Source organism: Oncorhynchus kisutch, linkage group LG22 (genome assembly GCF_002021735.2).
Source record: "Oncorhynchus kisutch isolate 150728-3 linkage group LG22, Okis_V2, whole genome shotgun sequence".
NCBI lineage: Eukaryota > Metazoa > Chordata > Actinopteri > Salmoniformes > Salmonidae > Oncorhynchus > Oncorhynchus kisutch.
The window spans coordinates 25,132,191-25,154,939 of NC_034195.2; the positions used below are offsets into that span (position 1 = coordinate 25,132,191).

At 41.8% G+C, this 22,749-nt stretch overlaps 1 protein-coding gene across 2 annotated transcripts in view; it reads right to left on the bottom strand.

Moving 5' to 3' along the window:
- Nucleotides 1-9,038, bottom strand: part of LOC109867140 (rho family-interacting cell polarization regulator 1-like) — an 81,089-nt gene extending 72,051 nt beyond the window's left edge. The window contains exon 1 of one of the 2 annotated variants that reach the window (XM_031801726.1): nt 8,675-9,038. The gene's annotated coding sequence lies outside the window, so the exon portion shown is untranslated. The remainder of the gene's footprint in view (nt 1-8,674) is intronic. The other variant, XM_031801732.1, reaches the window with a different exon arrangement.
- Nucleotides 9,039-22,749: the final 13,711 nt, after the last annotated feature.

Here is a 22,749-nt window from a genome sequence, read left to right on the forward strand (position 1 = left end):
TGTAATAGAACGGTGTTATTTGACGTGTCAAATGAAAAGCTTATTTAATGCGTCAGTGTTATTTGACGTTCTTTTTTGACACCCAAAGAGCCAAACGGCGTTCCATAGTATATGTCGTGAAGCTAATAGCAGTGATGCTATTACTGTAACTCCGGTAGGGCAACATCTGAACAATAGCACACTTGGTAACATTAGTGTATACCGGTGCTAGACCAGTCGCAAAAGCCAACATCACCCACAACAGAGATCGGTTGATTGTCAAGGGCAATGAATTCCATTATCTTGGTGTTATTTTCGTACTCTTTCAAATGGCAGTGTTGCACATGTAGCGTAACATTTAACGTGGCGTCATTATGTCCTGTACCTACGTTATATAGGTATGCACGTCAGCTTTGACATTGGTTTTTCACGTCGGCGTTAACTTAACATTGGACCGATACCGATGTTGGCATTTTTAGCTAATATCGGCTGATTCCGATATGTTCACTGATATATCGTGCTTCCCTAGCTGTAACGTAACAAATTGTGGAAAAGGGGTCTGAATACTTTCCGAAGGCACTTCATAACATCACCGCTAGAGGTCGACCGATTAATCGGAATGGCCGATTAATTAGGGGCGATTTTATTTATTTAAAAAAAAAAATTAACACACCTTTATTTAACTAGGCAAGTCAGTTAAGAATAAATGACGGCCTAGGTACAGTGGGTTAACTGCCTTGTTCAGGGGCAGAACGACAGATTTTTACTTTGTCAGCTCGGGGATTCAATCTTGCAACCTTACAGTTAACTAGTCTAACGCTCTAACCACCTGCCTCACGAGGAGCCTGCCTGTTACGCGAATGCAGTAAGAAGCCAAGTTAAGTTGCTAGCTAGCATTAAATTTATCTTATAAAAAAACAAATCAAAATCACTAGTTAACTACACATGGTTGATGATATTACTAGTTTATCTAGCGTGTCCTGCGTTGCATATATTCGATGCGGTGCGCATTTGCGAAAACGGACTGTCGTGGTTCCAACGTGTACCTAACCATAAACATCAATGCCTTTCTTAAAATCAATACACAGAAGTATACATTTTTAAACCTGCATATTTAGCTAAAAGAAATCCGGGTTAGCCGGCAATATTAACCAGGTGAAATTGTGTCACTTCTCTCGCGTTCATTGCACGCAGAGTCAGGGTATATGCAACAGTTTGAGCAGCCTGGCTCATTGCGAACTAATTTGCCAGAATTTTACGTAATTATGACATAACATTGAAGGTTGTGCAATGTAACAGGACTATTTAGACTTAGGGATGCCACCCGTTAGATAAAATACGGAACGGTTCTGTATTTCATTGAAAGAAAAAACGTTTTGTTTTCGAAATGTTAGTTTCTGGATTCGACCATATTAATGACCTAAGGCTCGTATTTCTGTGTGTTATTTTGTTATAAATCTTAAAGTCTAAGATTTGATAGAGCAGTCTGACTGAGCGATGGTAGGCAGCAGCAGGCTCGTAAGCATTCATTCAAACAGCACTTTAGTGTATTTTGCCAGCAGCTCTTCGCTGTGCATGACTTCAAGCCTATCAACTCCCGAGATTAGGCTGGTGTAACCAATGTGAAATGGCTAGCTGGTTAGCGGGGTGCGCGCTAATAGCGTTTCAAACGTCACTCGCTCTGAGACTTGGAGTAGTTGTTCCCCTTGCTCTGCATGGGTAACACTGATTAGAGGGTGGCTGTTGTCGGTGTTCCTGGTTGTAGCCCAGGAGAGGGACGGAAGCTATACTGTTACATTAGCAATACTAAAGTGCCTATAAGAACATCCAATAGTCAAAAGTATATGAAATACAAATCGTATAGAGAGAAATAGTCCTATAATAACTACAACTTCTTACCTGGGAATATTGAAGACTCGTTAAAAAGAACCTCCAGCTTTCATATGTTCTCATGTTCTGAGCAAAGAACGTTAGCTTTCTTACATGGCACATATTGCACTTTTACTTTCTTCTCCAACACTTAGTTTTTGCATTATTTAAACCAAATTTAACATGTTTCATTATTTATTTGAGGCTAAATTGATTTTATTGATGTATTATATTAAGTTAAAATAAGTGTTAATTCAGTATTGTTGTAATTGTCATTATTACAAATCAATAAAATTAAAAAATAATCAAATAAATGTAAAAAATTAAAATAAATAAATAGGCCGATTAAATCTGTATCGGATTTTTTTTGGTCCTCCAATAAATCGGTATCGGCGTTGAAAAATCAGAATCGGTCAACCTCTACTCACCACCACATAACTGTAAATCCTGCAGCTTCCCGTTTGAAAAAGCTCAGGGAGCTTGACAACTACACTGTGGTCTCTTCTTTTCTCTGCGAGTTCGGCTGCCTCGTAGCACAGTGTTCTGAAATAGACTAGGCTGGTCTACCCTGCACTCTGTGGCTTCTAAGTTGTTCTGATTAGAGCATTCATTGTTCTCCCAATGTAGCAGAGTCTCTTGAGGGTTTGTGCCAATGAAATTATAGAGATTAGTATTGTCAAGTAATGATTGACAGTGAACCAACACTCAACAAGAGCCAAACTCAACTACAAACACTAATTGCATCCATCATTTTTTTTAAAGTGGTAGATATGACTGTGTACACAAGCAATCACCCCGCGGGTGAGTTTGGGTGCATTTGTGTGTGTGTGATGTGCATGTGAGAGAGAGAGGGGACATTTAATTGGCATTCCAACTTCCAAACACAGCCAGCCAGAGGAAGTCATCAACTGCCGAGGGCCCTGGTGTTGAGGAGCAGAGGGCATGCTGGGAGAGGCCAATTGCACCCTACTAAGGTTGACAGTCAGGCAGTGTATTTTATGTACGCGGATGGTCATTCAAGAACCCTAAAAAGTGCTCTGGCCTGAAACCAGGTGCATAAAACTGAATCATAAAATCAAAGACTCATCTCAGTTCTGTTTCTCCTTGACCCTAGTATCAAAAGAAATGTGTACCCAGAGTATAGAAAACATGATGAACACCTGACCAGGTGAATCCAGGTGAAAGCTATGATCCTTATTGATGTCCCTTGTTAAATCCACTTCAAATCAGTGTAGATTAAGGGGAGGAGACAGGTTAAAGAATCATTTTTAATCCCGAGACAGTTGAGACATTGATTGTGTATGTGTGCCATTCAGAGGGTGAATGGGCATGACAACATTTAAGGGCCTTTGAACAGGGTTTGGTAGTAGGTGCCAGGCACACTGGTTTGTGTAAAGAATTGCAACACTGCTGTTTTTTTTTTTACACTAAACAGTTCCCCGTGTACATCAAAAATGTTCCACCACCAAAAGCACATCCAGCCAACTTAAAACAACTGTGGGAAGCACTGGAGTCCACAAGGGCAAGTATCCCTGTGGAACACCTTCTACAACTTGTAGAGTAAATGCCCAGACAAATTGAGTCCATTCTGAGGGCAAAAGGAGGCGGGGTGTGGAATATGTTCCTAATGTTTTTATAACCAGTGTATACAACGGTATTGCTGAAGACAGTTTGGAGTTTGAGATGTATTGTGAATAAATCAAACAAAACACATGGTCTAGAGTGCATACACTGAACAAAAATATAAAATGCAACATGTAGTGTGGTCTCATGTTTTAGGAGCTGAAATAAAATAAAAACCTCAGAAATGTTACATGTGCACAAAAAGCTTATTTCTCTCAAATTTTGTGCACACATTTGTATACATTCCTGTTAGTGAACATTTCTCCTTTGCCAAGATGATCCAGCCACCTGACAGACGGATTTCTTATAAGCTTCCGGGTTAGAGTCCCGCTCTTGAAAACGGCAGCTCAAGCCTTTAGCTCGGTGCGGATGTTGCCTGTAATCCATGGCTTCTGGTATGCATGTACGGTCACTGTGGGGACGACGTCATTGATGCACTTATTGATGAAGCCAATGACTGATGTGGTGTATTCCTGAATGCCATCTGAGGAATCCCAGAACACGAGAGCACCAGCTGTTCCGGAAAACTGTGTGATCATACTCTCCACAGCCGATGTGAGTAAGACCTTTAAACAGGTCAACATTCACAAGGCCGCAGGGCCAGACGGATTACAAGGACATGTACTGTGAGGATGCGCTGACCAACTGGCAAGTCTTCACTGACATTTTCAACTTCTCCCTGTCCGAGTCTGTAATACCAACATGTTTTAAGCAGACCACCATTGTCCCTGTGCCCAAGAACACTAAGGTAACCTGCCTAAATGACTACCGACCCATATCACTCACGTCTGTAGCCATGAAGTGCTTTGAAAAGGATGGTCATGGCTCACATCAACACCATTATCCCAGAAACCCTAGACCTGCTCCAATTTGGATACCGCCCCAACAGATCTACAGATCTACTCCACACTGCCCTTTCACACCTGGACAAAAGGAACACCTATGTGAGAATGCTATTAATTGACTACAGCTCAGCGTTCAACACCATAGTATCCTCAAAGCTCATAAATAAGTTAAGGACCCTGGGACTAAACACCTCTCTCTGCAAGTGGATCCTTGACTTCCTGACAGGCCCCCCCCCAGGTGGTAAGGGTAGGTAAAAACATATCCGCCATGCTGATCCTCAACCCAAGGGGCCCCTCAGGGGTGTGTGCTCAGTCCCCTCTTGTACTCCCTGTTCACTCATGACTGCGCGGCCAAGCACGACACCAACACCATCTTTAAGTTTGCCGATGACACAACAATGTTAGGCCTGATCACCGACAAGACAGCCTATAGGGAGGTCAGAGACCTGGCCGTGTGGTGCCAGGACAACAACCTCAACGTGATGAAGACAAAAGGAGATGATTGTGGACTACAGGAAAAAGAGGACTGAGCACGCGCCCATTCTCATCAATGGGGCAGTAAAAGGAGTAGGTTGAGAGCTTCAAGTTCCTTAGTGTCCAACAAACTAACATGTTCCAAGCACACCAAGACAGTCGTGAAGAGGGCACGACAAAACCTATTCCCCCTCAAGAGACTGAAAAGATTTGGCATGGGTCCTCAGATCCGCAAAAAGGTTATACAGCTGCACCATCGAGAGCATCCTGACTGGTTACATCACTGCCTGGTATGGCAACTGCTCGGCCTCTGACCGCAAGGCACTACAGAGGGTAGTGCAAACAGCCCAGTACATCACTGGGGCCAAGCTTCCTGCCATCCAGGACCTCTATACCAGGCGGTGTCAGAGGAAGGCCTTAAAAATTGTCAGACTCCAGCCACCCTAGTCATAGACTGTTCTCTCTGCTACCACACGGCAAGCGGTGCCGGAGCACCAATTCTAGGTCAAAGAAGTTTCTAAACAGCTTCTACCCCTCAACCATAAGACTCCTGAACATCTAATCAAATGGCTACCCAGACTATTTGCATTGCACCCCCCACACCGCTACTACTCTCGGTTGATATCATTTATTAAAGTGACTATGCATAGCTCTACCTACATCTACATACTACCTCAACTAACCGGTACTGGAGCTTAACACGTCCATCTATGCCGTTTCATTTGAACCAAGACTACAGCAGCCAATCAGAGCCATGTTCTATCCCATGCTTCCCACACCTGTTGTTGGCAATTCTCCCAAGTGATGTTGCGAGTAGCCTCATTCGTTAGGGGGAGATATGAACAGAGACGAAGAAAATGCAGTCCCAGAAATAAATTACCGCAAAAGGATCAGTCGTTTGGGCTTATTGAAATGACACAAAATACTATAGCAACAACACGGGTCACAAGCAACTTATTCCACCATTTGAAACACAGCCATGTTAATACAGCATGAAAACAAAACAAATTGGGCAGAGGCTAACAAACATCATAACAAGAGCAAAGCCCAGGCAACAACCCATTATGGAATATTTTGCAAACACAACTCCCTATGCAAAACACATAATGAGGGAATGAAATAAGATGCCATAATGTACCACATCCCAAAAGACATGGCCCCAAATTCAACAAAGTAGGTTCAAGTAGATGGTTTACACTCTGGACAAGAATTACAAAATGCCATGTACAGGAAATGTCATGCCAAAACAGGTGCACCATTTCACGAGAACAAGTGGAGCCCTATATGTCATTGACACTGTACTACATCGATGCCGACTGGAAGCTGCGCAGCAGGTGCTTGCAGACTGCCCACTTTCCAGAGGACCACACTGCAGAGACAATATCCCAGGGGCTGTGGGACTCGTTAGCAGCCTGGGATCCACCAGAGGAGAAGCAGGTGTGCATCACAATGGACAGTGGGGCAAACATCTTTAAAGCCACCAACCTAAACAGGTGGATGAGGTTGCAGTGGCTTGGACATCGACTTCACCTCGCCATTGGTATGTATTGTAATAAAGTTAAATATAAATTTAGCAAAACGTTATGCCTACATTTTGATTGCATTTAGAGCAAATAATATGCTGCAATTACCAAACACCAATATACTTGAACTTGGATGAACTACTATTGCATTTAAATCTCTCTGTCCCTTTCTGTAGAAGTGTTTCATCATCTTATTAATCATATGCTGGATCACCTGGTAACCAAATAACTTAGGCTAATATATTGTGGCAATTCCTGTACATGGTGTAAAAAGGGCGCTAACGGAAAGTAAATGAACATCTCCCCAAAAAATAAATGTATATTTATTGCAAAAAAAAAAAAAAAAAAGGGTAAATTTATCATGCTATGGATTTTTGACCATATCATCTAGCTCTACTGTGGGCACAGGGGGACGTGTGTAGGTCAGTGTTGGTCTTACACATGGGGTACACAGCCATCCTCATATCCCAAACATAACACCACTCATTCCACCCACGACCAGTCTCTACAAAACCACTTCACGCTATCACGTTAACAACAAACCTATTTCTGAAGGCAGAGGGATTTTTCACTGCCATGACAGCCTGGCCAGCCTCTTGTGTGTGAACAGACCACTGAGAGAAAAACACTCCTATCCTACTTCCCTGTCTATATCCCTTTTATCATAATTGTTTTTGTTGATCGAATCATTGGCTAAATTAAGCCCCCTGACGGCAGTCAAGCCCTTGCACAAAGGGCAGATTGTGTGGCCCTGGCTTGGTACTACCCAGAAGGCAGAGTTTCCCACACTCTGTTCAGACTGGGGCTACTACTTCCAGAAGAGGCACGGGGCTGAGCTGGCCATTGGATAAAACATAGCCAACAAGATCATATCGAGAGAGAAGGACATTTTGTTCATAGGCCATAACTGTAACAATAGGAATATAACCCTCTCAAATCTATTAACATACAGGTAACTGACAAAATATATTAAAATGAGGGACAAAGTATATTGAAAGCAGGTGCGATTCCTGAGATAATTAAGCAATTAACATCCTCATGCTTAGGGTCATGCATAAAAATGCCCAGTTGCCCAATATTGTGGCTATCATGGCTAGAAGAGATCTCAGTGACTTTGAAAGAGGGGTCTCAAAGGAGCATAGGGTGTGTGTCTCAGTCACCAGATCTCAACCCAATTTAACACATCTGGGATATTCTGGAGTGACGCCTGAGACTGCGTTTTCGATCACCAACAAAACCAAATGATGGAATTTCTCGTTGAAGAATGGTGTCACATCCCACCAATAAATAGAGTTCCAGACACATGTAGAATCTATGCCAACGTGCATTGCCCTTTAAAGACGCTTTATGTTGGGGTTTCCTTTATTTTGGCAGTTACATGTAGTTAGTCAGCAGCATCAATGACATCATGATTATTCGTGTTAGGCTTCTATTACACGGAATTTAAGACGGTTTCTGGAAAGTTGTAACTGTTTCGGCTTACATGCAGGACATTATCTAGCAATGGCTTCACTCCAAACATGGGATGTGCTTGTCCATTTTATCCAGATGCTTATTCTGGCTATTAAAATGTAAAATCTGCGGCCAATGTAAACAAGGTTTCATCATTTGCAGATGGAGACATTCCCTTGCATCGACATAGAAAAAAAAAGTCAACAGATGGATTAGATTGTAGGAGATTAGCTAAGGGAAATCGGCAAGCAACAGCAATGGAGATAAGGACATGATTCACGAAACAAAATGTTAGTGTAGCGTCAAGTGATTCTGACAGACAGCTGATACACTAACACTTACAATATATTGGATTCTATAAACAGATTATCATATGGTGCACTGACAGGCTATATATAGTGTGTCGCCCTCTGTTTCATAAAAAGCCAAGGATTCTTTCCCGCGGCTTGTGTTACTAAATACCCGTGGCTACCAAGCATCTCTATCGCATTCATTTCAAATAGCAAACAAATCCCAGTTTACAGACAATACTCTCTTTGTCATCATAACGCGGAGCAACAATGAGCCCTCTCCGTCTACCCTGCACTCATCATGGGTCACTGCCTCGTCACCCATGACAATCTGCTGGAGGATTCCACCAACACAAAGTAGACCACAATTTATTTTAAAAGGAAACATCTGACTAAATAGCCAGGCCTATCTATAGTCTCTAGTCTACATGCAGTCCGTTGTGTGATTGAATGGTTGCAAAATTGTGCTTCACGTGACTTACTGTATTGCAGTGGCCGGGCTATGCAGAAGACTATATCAAATATCGTGAAAATAAATATACACACACTTCTTAAATTCACACCTAAATGCCATATGCTACTTAGGACAAACCACAAGGTAAACACAAAATCAACATACATGTCTGCCGCCAGGGTAGGTAGTCACTCTATCAGCCGAAGTCGCTCCAAATCTTTGAATCCGAATTTCAAATGCAAATGTCAATTCAATAAAAAAGGAAATTAGTTCAGCGAATTACTTCATCAGAAATAGGCAAATGACACAATGAATATCCAAGAGACTTGTTCACGCAATGCAGCTCCTTTGTCATTTGCCCTCCAGTTTCACGAGTGTCACTTTCTCCCTCTGCTGCGAGAGAAGCGGAAGGCTTGCTTCCTTATCTCTGGAGGGGTGTGGACAAACCAATGAGGATGAAGAAGACTTCCACCCGACCCGGGGCCGTGACTTCTTAAGGACTTTTTGGAGAATTGGCGAAAACAGGCAACGATACCATGCGCCACAGCTTTGTAGCCTACTAACTCCTGTTGAGCACTCTTCGAGAGTTTATCCGCGGGTGCAAACACACAGACCGACACACACACTCAACTAGGAGCTGCTATGGCAGCAGGGAGCAATGTGCTGTTTGGGCTTCAAAGAGCAACGGGGGAAGGGTGGGTGGTGGGAGAAGGGGGATTTTCAGCTGTGTGCGCCTCTCACTTCTTGAGAGTTGGAATATAAATGTCTCCCATTCACCCCCTCCTCAATACCCAAATGGGCTTTGGCATGCAAGCTGTACTTGGAAGTACAAACAGTTATTGTAAAGTTATTGACATGAAATGTGTAGTCCTATGCTCAAACTAACGTTTGCCACAGATGCCACAGGAGGCACATTTTCTTGTTAGTTTATTTCTCACAATTATTGTCACAAAAACAGGTTTAATTATAGTGATGACGCTGCACAGTTCTCTGAGTTGAAGTTAGCAGGGAGAGAGAGTAGGCCTATGTGACATCCACAGGATTACTTCACTAGGGTGGTCCTTCCTATGGACTGGGGCATATGATACACTATATATACAATTAGTGGATTCGGCTATTTCAGCAACACCCGTTGCTGACAGGTGCATAAAATCGAGCACACAGCCATGTAATTTCCATAGACTTTCAACATGGCACCGTCGTAGGATGCCACCTTTCCAACAAGTCCATTTGTAAAAGCTCTGCCCTGCTCGAGCTGGAAACGTCCAGGAGCAAAAACGTCTCAGCAGCGAAGTGGTAGACCACATAAACTCACAGAACGGGACCGCTGAGTGCTGAAGCGCGTAGCACGTAAAAATCATCTGTCCTCTGCAACACTCACTACCGAGTTCCAAACTGCTTCTGGAAGCATCATCAGCACAATAACTGTACATCGGGAGCTTCATGAAATGGGTCTCCATGGCTGAGACAAGGCTAAGATCAACATGTGCAATGCCTAGTGTTGGCTGGAGTGGTGTAAAGCTCATCGCCTTTGGACTCTGGAGCAATGGAAACTCTGGAGTGATGAGTCCAGCTTCACCATCTGGCAGTCCGATGGACAAATCTGTGTTTGGCGGATCCCAGGAGAAGGCTTCCTACCCCAATGCATAGTGCCAACTGTAAAGTTTGGTGGAGGAGGAATAATGGCCTGGGGCTGTTTTTTGTCCATGGTTCGGGCTTGGCCCCTTAGTTCCAGTGAAGGGAAATCTTAAAGCTACAGCATACAATGACATTCTAAACAATTCTTTGCTTCCAACTTTGGGGCAACAGTTTGGGGAAGGCCCTTTCCTGTTTCAGCATGACAATGCCCCTGTGCACAAAGTCGAGGTCCATACAGAAATGTTTGACTGAACTTGACTGGCCTGCACAGAGCCCTGACCTCAACCCAATCGAAAACCTTTGGGATGAATTGGAATGCTGAGAGCCAGGGCTAATGGCCCAACATCAGTGCCTGACCTAACTAATGCTCTTGTCGCTGAATGAAAAATATATATTTAATCCATTTTGAATTCAGGCTGTAACTGTAACAAAACAAAATATGAAATAAGTCAAGGGGTATGAATACTTTCTGAAGGCAAGTACATGTCTCAGCCTCCAGTATTCATGCTGCAGTAGTTTGTGTCAGGGGCTAGGGTCAGTTTGTTATATCTGGAGTACTTCTCCTTTCCTATTCGGTGTCCTGTGTGAATTTAAGTGTGCTCTCTCTAATTCTCTCTTTCTTTCTTTCTCTCTCTCGGAGGACCTGAGCCCTAGGACCATGCCTCAGGACTACCTGACATGATGACTCGTTGCTGTCCCCAGTCCACCTGGCCGTGCTGCTGCTCCAGTTTCAACTGTTCTGCCTTATTATTATTGGACCATGCTGGTCATTTATGAACATTTGAACATCTTGGCCATGTTCTGTTATAATCTCCACCCTGCACAGCCAGAAGAGGACTGGCCACCCCACATAGCCTGGTTCCTCTCTAGGTTTCTTCCTAGGTTTTGGCCTTTCTAGGGAGTTTTTCCTCGCCACCGTGCTTCTACACCTGCATTGCTTGTGTAACGGATGTGAAACGGCTAACTTAGTTAGCGGTGCGCGCTAAATAGCGTTTCAATCGGTGACGTCACTTGCTCTGAGACCTTGAAGTAGTGGTTCCCCTTGCTCTGCAAGGGCCGTGGGTTTTGTGGAGCGATGGGTAACGATGCTTCGTGGGTGACTGTTGTTGATGTGTGCAGAGGGTCCCTGGTTCGCGCCCGGGTATGGGCGAAGTGACGGTCTAAAGTTATACTGTTACACTTGCTGTTTGGGGTTTTAGGCTGGGTTTCTGTACAGCACTTTGAGATATCAGCTGATGTACGAAGGGCTATAATAAATACATTTGATTTGATTTGATTGATGTACTCTCTGCCACAATGACGAAGGGAGTATTATTAGCAGTACCTGTCTTTTTTACTAAATCATTTTTTAACTTAGATAATTCCCCTGTTAAAATGTAATCTTAATCGCGCCTCGAGAGAAGCCTCAAGTGGAGAAATTATAAATATATATATATATATATGTATATATATTACTAGTAAACAAATAAACAATTATGCCCAGCTCATGAGGCCCCTTGATGATGTGAGGCCTGATGCAATTGCCTCTTCTGCCTAATGGTAAGTCCGCCACTGACCACAAGCATATACTATACTAACAGATACCATAATGACAATCCACATTATTATTTTGTACAATGATCTCCATCAATCTGAAGATGATATTGCCCTAAGAGACTGATGCTTCGGTCTGGAGAACATCACATTGCTCTGATGCTGACTGTATTTCTCTTCAAACACTCCATCCTCTGAAAATTGCTATGAAAGCAGCCTGCTTTTCCTATCTTCTGGTTTCCTTGAGGCTTGCACTTTCTTTCAAATCTAGATTTCAAAGAAGACGAGCTCCATGTGCCTGTTGATATATTGCACTGCACACAGGATAGCCTGGTTTCCAGTACAGCCTTGTGCACAGCAGAAAGATACACACATCCTTAAACAAGTCATTAGTGAGCATCAATAAACCGATTGCAGAGCTATAGTTGAACCAAGACCCTAACACACTCTGTGAAAACGTTTGAGTGGGAGAGATAAGTCCATCAAAGGAGGGAAGAGATTACTCAGTGCCTGCATTGTTAAAATGGTGCCAGAGAAGAAGGCTGACGTCTTCCGTGTTCCTATACAATTGTGTTTTTGTTTGTTTCTTTGCATTGTTTGTAACTTATTTTGTACATAATGTTGCTGCTACCGTCTCTTATGACCGAAAATAACTTCTGGACATCAGAACTGCGATTACTCACCACGAACTGGCAGAATCCATTTTTTCCTTTAAAGAGTCCGACGAGCCCGACGTGAATGACATACTGCTTTCCCGGGAGCAGGCCCAGATCCCCGTCATTTGCGTGAAGAGAAGGCGGAGAAAAAGGGTCCGGCGGGCTGCCTTCTGAGAATTCTTATGTGATCAAATAAAGCCACACTGCCTTCCATTCTGCTAGCAAACATGCAATCTTTGGAAAATAAAATCGATGACCTACGCAGAAGATTAAACTACCAACGGGACATTCAAAACTGTAATATCTTATGCTTCATGGAGTCGTGACTGAACGACGACATTATCATACCTGGGTGATGAAATGCATTTGAAGGAGAGACTGCACAGTCGCCTGCCTGCCTGTGTGAGATGAGAGGCCAAGACTGGAAAGAGAGATCAATAGAGGTCTGCCATTCACCACAATGCCCACCACCCCTCCACAGTAACTGCACCCTCTATTGAAACCCACCAGCCAATTATCCAGTTATCTGAATTATTCTGTCACCCTCAATCACCACTACGACCCCTCCAAACCATATCACCCTCCCATTCACTCCACCTTAGTGCAATCCAAACAAACCTATTTTATGTCCAAGGGATTGGTCAGAAGGACATAATGCAGTATGCAATTTTCTCTGGGGACGGGGGGGACATGTTCCCCAGTTTTATCAGTGTAATTGATATGTAACATTAGCTACAGTAATGTTATATTACCTCTCGGCTGAAGTTATGTCTGAAGATAATGAACTAGCTAGCTAGCTAGTAGCTACCACAGCCAGTTCGGCTCTAATGTTAGTCTCTAGCTATCTGTCAGGTACAGTTGAAGTCGGAAGTTTACATACACTTAGGTTGAAGTCATTAAAACTCGTTTTTCAACCACTCCACAAATTTATTGTTAACAAACTATAGTTTTGGCAAGTTGGTTAGGACATTGCAAGTTGGTGCATGACACAAGTCAGTTTTCCAACAATTGATTACAAACAGATTATTTCACTGTATCACAATTCCAGTTGGTCAGAAGTTAACATACACTAAGTTGACTGTGCTTTTAATTAAAACCTCTTGAAACTATGGGGCACTATTTTCATTTTTGGAAAAATAACGTTCCCAAAGTAAACTGTCTATTTTGTCAGGACAAGATGCTAGAATATGCATAGAATTGACAGCTTAGGATAGAAAACACTCTAAAATTTCCAAAACTGTAAAAATATTGTCTGTGAGTATAACAGAACTGATATTGCAGGCGAAAGCCTGAGAAAAATCCAATCAGGAAGGGACTCTTATTTAGAAAGCTCTGCGTTCCTATGCGTCCCTATTGAGCAGTGAATGGGATATCAACCAGATTCCTTTTTCTATGGCTTCCCTAATATGTCTAGTGTCACAATACATGGTTTCAGGCTTTTATTTTGAAAAATGAGCCTGAACGACAACATTGCGTCAGTGGTCAGCTGGAGGCTCTAAGAGTGATTTGTGCGTAATAGACAAATGCGACCATTGTTTCTCTCTTTCCTACTAAGAAGCCACCTGTCCCGGTTGATATATTATCGACTAGATATTTGAAAAACACCTTCAGGATTGTTAAAAAAAAAATGTTTGCCATGTTTCTGTCAATATTATGGATCTAATTTGGAATATTTTTCGCCGTTGTCGTGACCGGTGGATTTCTCAACCAAACGTGAAGTACAAACGGAGGTATTTCGGCTATAAAAAAAACATTTGCTATTCTAACTGGGAGTCTCGTGAGTGAAAACATCCAAAGCTCATCAAAGGTAAACGATTTAATTTGATTGCATTTCTGATTTTCGTGACCAAGCTGCCTGCTGTTAGCTAGGCATAATGCTATGCTAGGCTATCGATAAACTTACACAAATGCTTGTCTTGCTTTGGCTGTAAAACATCATTTCAAAATCTGAGATGACAGGGTGATTAACAAAAGTCTAAGCTGTGTTTCAATATATTTCACTTGTGATTTCATGAATATTAATATTTTCTAGTAATATTTTTTGTTATGCTAATTAGTGTCAGTTGATGACAATTCTCCCGGATCCGGGAGAGGGAGTTCCAACAGCTTGGAAAATTCCAGAAATTGTTTCATGGCTTTCAAACCTTCTGATAGGCTAATTGACATAATTTGAGTCAATTGGAGGTGTACCTGTGTATGTATTTAAGGCCTACCTTCAAACTCAGTGCCTCTTTGCTTGACATCATGGGAAATTAAAAGAAATCAGCCAAGACCTCAGGAAAATAAATTGTAGACCTCCACAAGTCTGGTTCATCCTTGGGAGCAATTTCCAAATGCCTGAAGGTACCACGTTCATCTGTACAAACAATAGCACCCAAGTATAAACACCATGGGACCACGCAGCCGTCACACAGCTCAGGAAGGAGACACGTTCTGTCCCCTAGAGATGAACGCACTTTGGTGCGAAAAGTGCAAATCAATCCCAGAACAACAGCAAGGACCTTGTGAAGATGCTGGAGGAAACAGGTACAAAAGTATCTATATCCACAGTAAAACGAGTCCAATATCGACATAACCTGAAGGCCACTCCGCAAGGAAAAAGCCACTGCTCCAAAACCGCCATAAAAAAAGCCAGACCACGGTTTGCAACTGCACATGGGGACAAAGATTGTACTATTTGGAGAAATGTCCTCTGGTCTGATGTAACAAAAATGGATCTGTTTGGCCATAATGACCATCGTTATGTTTGGAATGAGAAAGGCGCATGCTTTCAAGCCGAAGAACACCATCCCAACCGTGAAGCACGGAGGTGGCAGCATCATGGTGTGGGGGTGCTTTGCTGCAGGAAGGACTGGTGCACTTCACAAAATAAATGGCATCATGAGGAAATAAAATTATGTGGATATGCTAAATGGTATAAACAGCTCTACAGGCTACACAGTCATGGTGCACAGTCAGTACACAATACCATGCTCATCATGTCTTAGCAGGATCCGATAGTGACAATTATCCCAGCATGGTCAGACAGCCAGGGAAGACCAGTCTACGAAGCTCAGGTGAATTTTGAGTATATTGTAACAATCAGTGAATGGATACAAAGTTCCATCTTGAGTTGATGGGTGGGCTACTGTCTGGGATCTGGGAATAATGGTCATCTGAATTATTATTATGCCTGATCTGAGCAGGAGCAGATAGTGAAAGGGGTCTCAGCAGGGTCAGGCAACCAGGGAAGTCCAGTCTGTGAGGGCACTGAGGTGAACATTTGCAGATACAACACTTTATTCTCTCTGTGCAGAAAACACTGGACAAGCAAGAAGCTTCAAAGATTGAAACTATTTTAAGGCAGTCTGACAAACCTCATTTCCAGACTGTATCAAAGGTTGATAGAGGTTTTTCCTGATGACACAAAACATGTCAAACAAAAACTTTTGTTTGAAATGCTCTTGTCAATGTGGAGTAAGGACTTGCACCTGTTAAAGCATGTATAAGTAGGACTCATCTACCTGGCCTGCGTGCAAATGTAGGCCTATGAATGTGTCCATTTGGGGATAGTATTTCTTATTGTCTTCATTCACCACCACTAATGAGCTGTGGAGCTTCTCAAAGTCATTTTTCTTCACCTCAAACAGCAAGTAAACAAAGTCGGTTTTTAGAATCAATTGAGAATGACAATAGTTCCTCAGATTATTTGAAGAATATTTCCAGCTCTCACCTTAAGTGATAATGCCAGAGAAGCCGGTGTTTGTGATAAATGGCTGTTGTGGTTAAAGATTATGGGCTTTTCATCTATTTTATGCTGATGCTCTCTCAATTGTGAATCACTACAGTAATATGATTAATAGGCAATTTAACTCCGTTTTTTACGTAGGTTAATAAACAACCTTATTAAAAGAAGTTGATCCAATAAGCAGTTTTTTCATGATAATCATTTAGGAGTATATGAGCCAATGGGTTTAACAACTCTTAATGCAGCACACAAACACAGACAAACACACATATGGAGAGAATTAGCTGTTCCTGAGCTGTAGAGCCTGAAGACATTTATCAACTTATAAGAACATCAAATCAAAGGCTCTGTATGACACTTTGTAGAACAGGGGGGTGGAATGCAGGAAGGCAAAAACATTTAAAGAAACACTGAGAGACAGTGTTTACATGTTTGTTTATAGTGTAGTTTGATTTTCTCTTTCGAAGGGCCTCTCTTTAGATATTTTACCTCAGAAAGCCCTCACTAAACGGCAGGAGCTGCAGGCTCCAGTTCCTAGGAGATCACTTCTCGCCAGTAGGCATCTAAAACGTGCATTATCAAAGACTTGAAAACTCAAAATGTATTTTTACTACACTGAATTTGAGAAACACTTTAGCAAAAGGAAAGGAGTATGATTGGTAGAGAGGAAGGAATGGTTCCTCTGCCAACCCAGAACATCAACCCTCCCTTTTCTTTTCCCTCTTGATCCTCCTGAGGCCAACTGCTCAACGTATATACAGTATCTGGGCCTGTTAAATAACGGACAACCACTTTGTTACAAATGACTGAATGTTTTGTAACATTGTAAAAATCTGTCACTTTACATCGAGATACAGCAGGGGTAGACATGGGGGTTGGGGCTTTGTCCCTGATTTGACAGTTGATCCAGGGCGGCTGGCTGACAGTAGCTAGTCGTATTCTGGAGAACCTCCTCATGATGACACTAGTCGCCCTTTACACTTCCGGACAATGCTAGATGGGAGCCTGAGGGAGAGAAACGCCCTGCCTGCCCCTCGGCCCTGGATAATCTCTCTCCCCTCCCCAAATTCCGACCCTCTTCTGAACCCATTAGAGCTGGGTGGGACCATGTCGGCTCAGGCCTGATCTTCTGATTACCACTACCCCCCCATCCCCACAGCTCTGTGGGAGGAAGTGGAAGAGATGGCATCTCATCTAAGCTGGCCTTGATGGAGGGGGAGGTGCACATATTCACTCTCTGAGCATATGGTCACATCAATCCATTAATGTATGTCTCTATGTCCTTGTGGATGTTTACCTCCTATGTATTTTAGGGTAAAATGATAATGATGTACTCCTGTGTGGACCTTGCCTTTCTGAGTGAGGTTTTGTCAGTGTTCCACCTTTGTGGGCCTGGTCAGTTGTGCTGGGCCTGGGTCCAGTCCGGTCTGACCTCCTCACTCATCTCAGCTAAGCGCATAATGGGCCTGAGAAGAAAAGTATGGAGCCGCTCCAGAGCCCTGAGGTAATTAAATATCAGCTAAGGGCCTCTCACTGGAGTTCCCATTAAAGATCCCATTCAAGCCACTAAAGAGTGCTGAGTGTACGTTACACTGACGAGAAATCGAGAAAGAAGAGAGAAGTAGACAGAGAAAAGCTAAACATGCTCCTGGTTTCCATTCCAGAAAACAGCACCAGCGATGAGATCATCAGTGTTTCTTTTACTTCAGCTGAACATTTAATCAAAACACAAACCATTCAGTGGAGACAAAGACACCTTCATGCACTCGTATAAAAAGCAGCAAATTAAATTCTACCTCCCTCCCGTGAAAGACTCATCCAATGCCTGCCTGGCTAGTAAATTTGCACAGAGTCTGTGATTTCTATGTATTTTTTTGTGTTTGGAATCCTGTGACAGGGTCAGAAATATATTCTGATAATGTAGTTGTGGCCAGTAAACAATTGTAAATAAGGAAGGCAACACAAAGGAGCTTTTGGTGTTTTTTCTTGTTTCCTGGAGCTGACTTGGAGCGCTACACTTCCTGCTCATGTTGAACCAGACAACAGCAGCCATTTAAATAAAGGAACAGTCCAAGCAAGTTATAGATACAGTGCAATTCCTGAATTTCTATTTCTGACTGAACAGCCTTACCACTCCCACATTTGATTTGATTTGATTTGATTTTGATTTGATTTGATTTCTTAGATATACTAGGCAGGGTTTGGAGTGGGACACTTTTCAGGGACAACATTTATGCACACTGTAGCTGTAGGTTATACTGTAAATACAGTGCCTTAGAAAAGTATTCAGACCCCTTGGATTTCTTTAAAAAAATTGTGTTACAAAGTGGGATTAAAATGGATTTAATTGACATTTTTTGTCAACAATCTACACAAAATACTCTAATGTCAAAGCAGAAGAAATGTTTTTATATATTTTTGTGTATTAATAGAAATGACGTAAAATAGAGTTGCTGCATAATTATTCAGCTCCCTACATGTTAGAAACACCTTTGCCATCAATTACAGCTGGGAATCTTCTGGGACAAGTTTCTAACTTCTTTCCACACCTGGATTGTGCAATATTTTCCTATTATTCTTTTCAAAATACTTCAAGCTCTGCCAAGATGTCTTGCCATATTATTTCAAGCAGGTTTAAGTCAAACTGTAACTTGGCCACTTAATAACATTCACTGTCTTCTTGGTAAGCAACTCCAGTGTAGATTTGGCCTTGTATTTTAGGCTATTGTCTTCTCCCAGTGTATTTATTTATTTATTTAACCAGGCAAGTCGGTTAAGAACAAATTCTTATTTACAATGACAGCCCCAGCCAAACCCTAACAACGCTTAGCCAATTGTGCTCCGCCCTATGGGAGTCCCAATCACGGCCAGTTGTGATACAGTCTGGAATTGAACCAGGGTCTGTAGTGACACCCCTAGCACTGAGATGCAATGCCTTAGACCGCTGCGCCACTCGGGAGCCCTTCAAATGTAAAGCAGACTGAAGCAGGTTTTGCTCTAGGATTTTGCCTGTGCTTAGCCCTTTAACATTTATTTTTATCCTGAAAAACTCCCCAGCGTTAGCTGATGTCAAGTATACCCATAACATGATGCAGCCACCACCATACTTGAGAATAAGGAGGTAGTTATTCAGTGATGTGTGGTGTTGGATTTGCCCCAAACATAGGGCTTTGCGTTTAGGCCAGTATTACTTTAGTGCCTTGTTGCATGTTTTGGAACATTTGTATTTTGTAAATTTGTGTTCTTCATTTCACACTGTCATATAGGTCATTATTTTGGAGCCACTACAATGTTGTTGATCCATCCTCAGTTCTCTTCCATCATAGCCATTGAATTCTGTAGCTGTTTTAAAATCGCCAATGGCCTCATGGTAACATCGCTGAGCAGTTTCGTTCTTGTCCTGCAGCTCAGTTCAGGATGACTGTAACTTTGAGGTGACTGGGTGGTTTAATACAGATTGCACATCATAATTAATTAGACTATGCTTAAGGAGATATTCAAAGTCTGATTTGTTATTGTTACCCATCTACCAATCACTGCCCTTTTTAATGAGGCTTTTGAAAAGCTCCCTGGTCTTTGTAGATTAATCTGTGCTTGAAATTCAGTACTTGACTTGGGGGCCTTACATATGTTGTGTGTATGGGGGACAGAGGAAGGGTTAGTCATTTAAAAATCATGTCAACCCCCATTATTTCACACAGAGTGAGACCATGTAACTTGTTATGTGATTTGATGAGCCAAATTTTACTCCTGAACTGATTTAGGCTTGCCTTAACAAATGAGATTACTTCTTAAGCAATGACTATATTTTAGTTCTTAGATTTTTTTTCATCTTTAAAAATGCAAATGTTCTTCCCGTTTGACATTGCAAACTATTTTGTGTATACTGCTAACAAAAAATCAAAATTAAATAAATTTGAATCCCTCTTTGTAAAACAATAAAATGTGAAGAAATCCAAGGGGCCTGAATAATTTTGCAAGGCACTGTATGGCTAAGCTTCATCCAACCATCTGTTTGTGTCAAATTTGTTGCTGTTAATTTGTTTCTTAATCTAACTCGTGTATTTGTTTTAGGTACAAACATAACAACCCTCTCACCTCTTTCCTCTCTCACCTCTAACATATAAACAATGTGAGTGATCTTTGACCTACTGAGAGGGCTGGAGTGGCACCCACACAAAGCTCTGATGATGAGACCTGGTAATTACAATCCATACTCTCTGACGTAGGACTAGAGGAGGACGGAGGAAAGAGGACAGAGAGGAGTAGAGGCAACTAACAAATATTAACCACAGCTGGAGCTCATACATTCAAATTAATGTACTTAAATATTTGTTATGATGTGATTTAGGCTAGGCTACTGATGAATTGATCATTGTTTGAAGGGGTATACATGATTAACCATAAAGTATCTAAACATGTTACTTTATCACATTTTTATATTTAAAGAGAAAAAACATGTCAACATCATTTTGATTGTTTCCTGAAAATGAATGTGTCAATCATTCTCACCAAAACATGGAGAGACAGGTCAACGGTTAACTGAAACTCTCTTCTTGTTAAACACTGCCCTCCTTTGGATAGAGAGTGACACTATGTGGAGGATTCCGTGACGTTGATAGTGTGGCTTCACTGGATTTAGAGGACACTGGGGGTCTCTCTTTGAGCACAGAACATATGTAAGCCATGAAACTTGAAACTTTGCTGACCTTTTATCATTGATCTACGTTCATATGATTATGTCATGTCAATGAGCTTCATACACTCTGTTCTGACAGTGAATGTCCAATTGAGTTTGCTTATAAAAGAACATCAAATGTCACCACAGTTAACTGCAGCCTTGAAAATGGATTGGTAGGAATAATATCTACTATTCTCTGAGGAGAGGAGGACGTGTGGCTGTCCTCTGCTCCTCTCCCTCCCTTCTCATTCCCAGAGTAGAGCAACCTTTCTGTTGACAGAAACAAATAATACAAGAATACAATAATTTTTTTACAGAGATAAAATAATACAAGAATGAAACTGAGGGTAACACACAGGCAACTAAACCAGATTCCCATAGGTTGTTAACTAACCTATTTCCACAACAACGTCAATCACTAGTTATATAGACATCTATGTTAATCGTGGATGGACACACAAGAACAAACTCTGGCATTATGCACTTTTAGTGAGGTTAGTGGAGTTAATCTTATGCAACCCTGATATAAAAGAGGTACTGAAAACATGTTGATAATATATCAACATATGTTAGTTTTTAATATTCTTTGTCATTGTTCATATATTTTGGTGATCTGAGTGAGGCAGCTGTTATAATTTGCACTGATTGGTTTGTATAATAAACTAGCCTACTACACCCTGTTACTGAGCAAAATACTGTACATCCGTCAGATCAACTGAGCCTGGACATGGGCATCTGCCTTGTAAATTAATAAAGAGATGTTAAACTGGGCTCCACTTCTGCCCGAGTCTCTCTCTGGGTAGACTCAGAGTGCTTTAGGGATAGAAAGAAAGGCCTCCCAAACTAGAAATGTTGTCCAAGGATAGAATTGTATAGTATTTATTTGAGCTCAATCTGTTAAAGGATCCAACTTAACCAAGCATTGCTTGGGTAAGAAGTGGGGGGAGTTGGGGCGGTGTCTGGGACACCAGCTCTGAACGGACATCTGAACTTCCCACACAGAGACTCACACATCACACATGTCAATAAAACACTCAAATGAAAAATCATACAATGTTTATGATAAGAGTATTAAATATCTTACTCTCAAGGCTATGTAGTAAGACAAACATAGAGGAAGTGTAAAGTGTGTGTGTGCTATACCTCCCTCTTTGGCACCATTGACCTTTCATCAGGAAGCACTAGTCAGCCAGACCCACACTGACATTCAAAAGCAGTTCGATGAGCGGAAACACTGGCCAGTCTTTTCCTGTGACTATACTGTCATCACAGCCCACACTCAGAACATGCACTTTATTAACATCATACATGTATTTCTAGATTATCAAAACGTGTACGCAAATTCACCCCAAAATGCCCGTTTTTTTCCGGAGCATCAGTAACATGGTTATATTTAGCTCTCTAAAAAAATATTAAGTAAATGTAAATTCTATGGATTTAAAGGGCAACATTTGTTCACATGTGTACAGTAACATGTGACCATTATTTTCCTGTGATTGTGAGGTCATGCTGTAACCCAAAGCCCCATCCTAAACGAGGGGTGAGATAAGTACTCACAGATCAGAATACAACAGCTTCTAATTCTCACAGTCAAGTTAATAGTTTAACATTGTAAATGTAATATTTCTAAAAAACAACTAATCCCTTTGAAAACAGCCTATGTGGCATCGATGAGTCAGGAACACTTATACTAATGTCAAAATTGACTACAGTGTAAATAATATAATATTGGTCATGAAGTCAGCCTCATCTACAAGGGAGTTTGGAACCTCAGTCACAATGAGTAATTTAGGTTCGGTTTGGATAACAATTATCTCAATTATGCCCCCTTTTGCTTCCACCCACTTCGCATCCATTTAATGAAATGGGGCTCTGTTGTTTCATCGCCTCCACCACGTTCAAAGGATCACGGCCGTTTGAGACTGAAGCGCCCTATACGGATTGACCATGCAGCAGGATGCAAAGCCAATGACCCTATCATGCAAAATAGGGGGTTGGAGTTCGT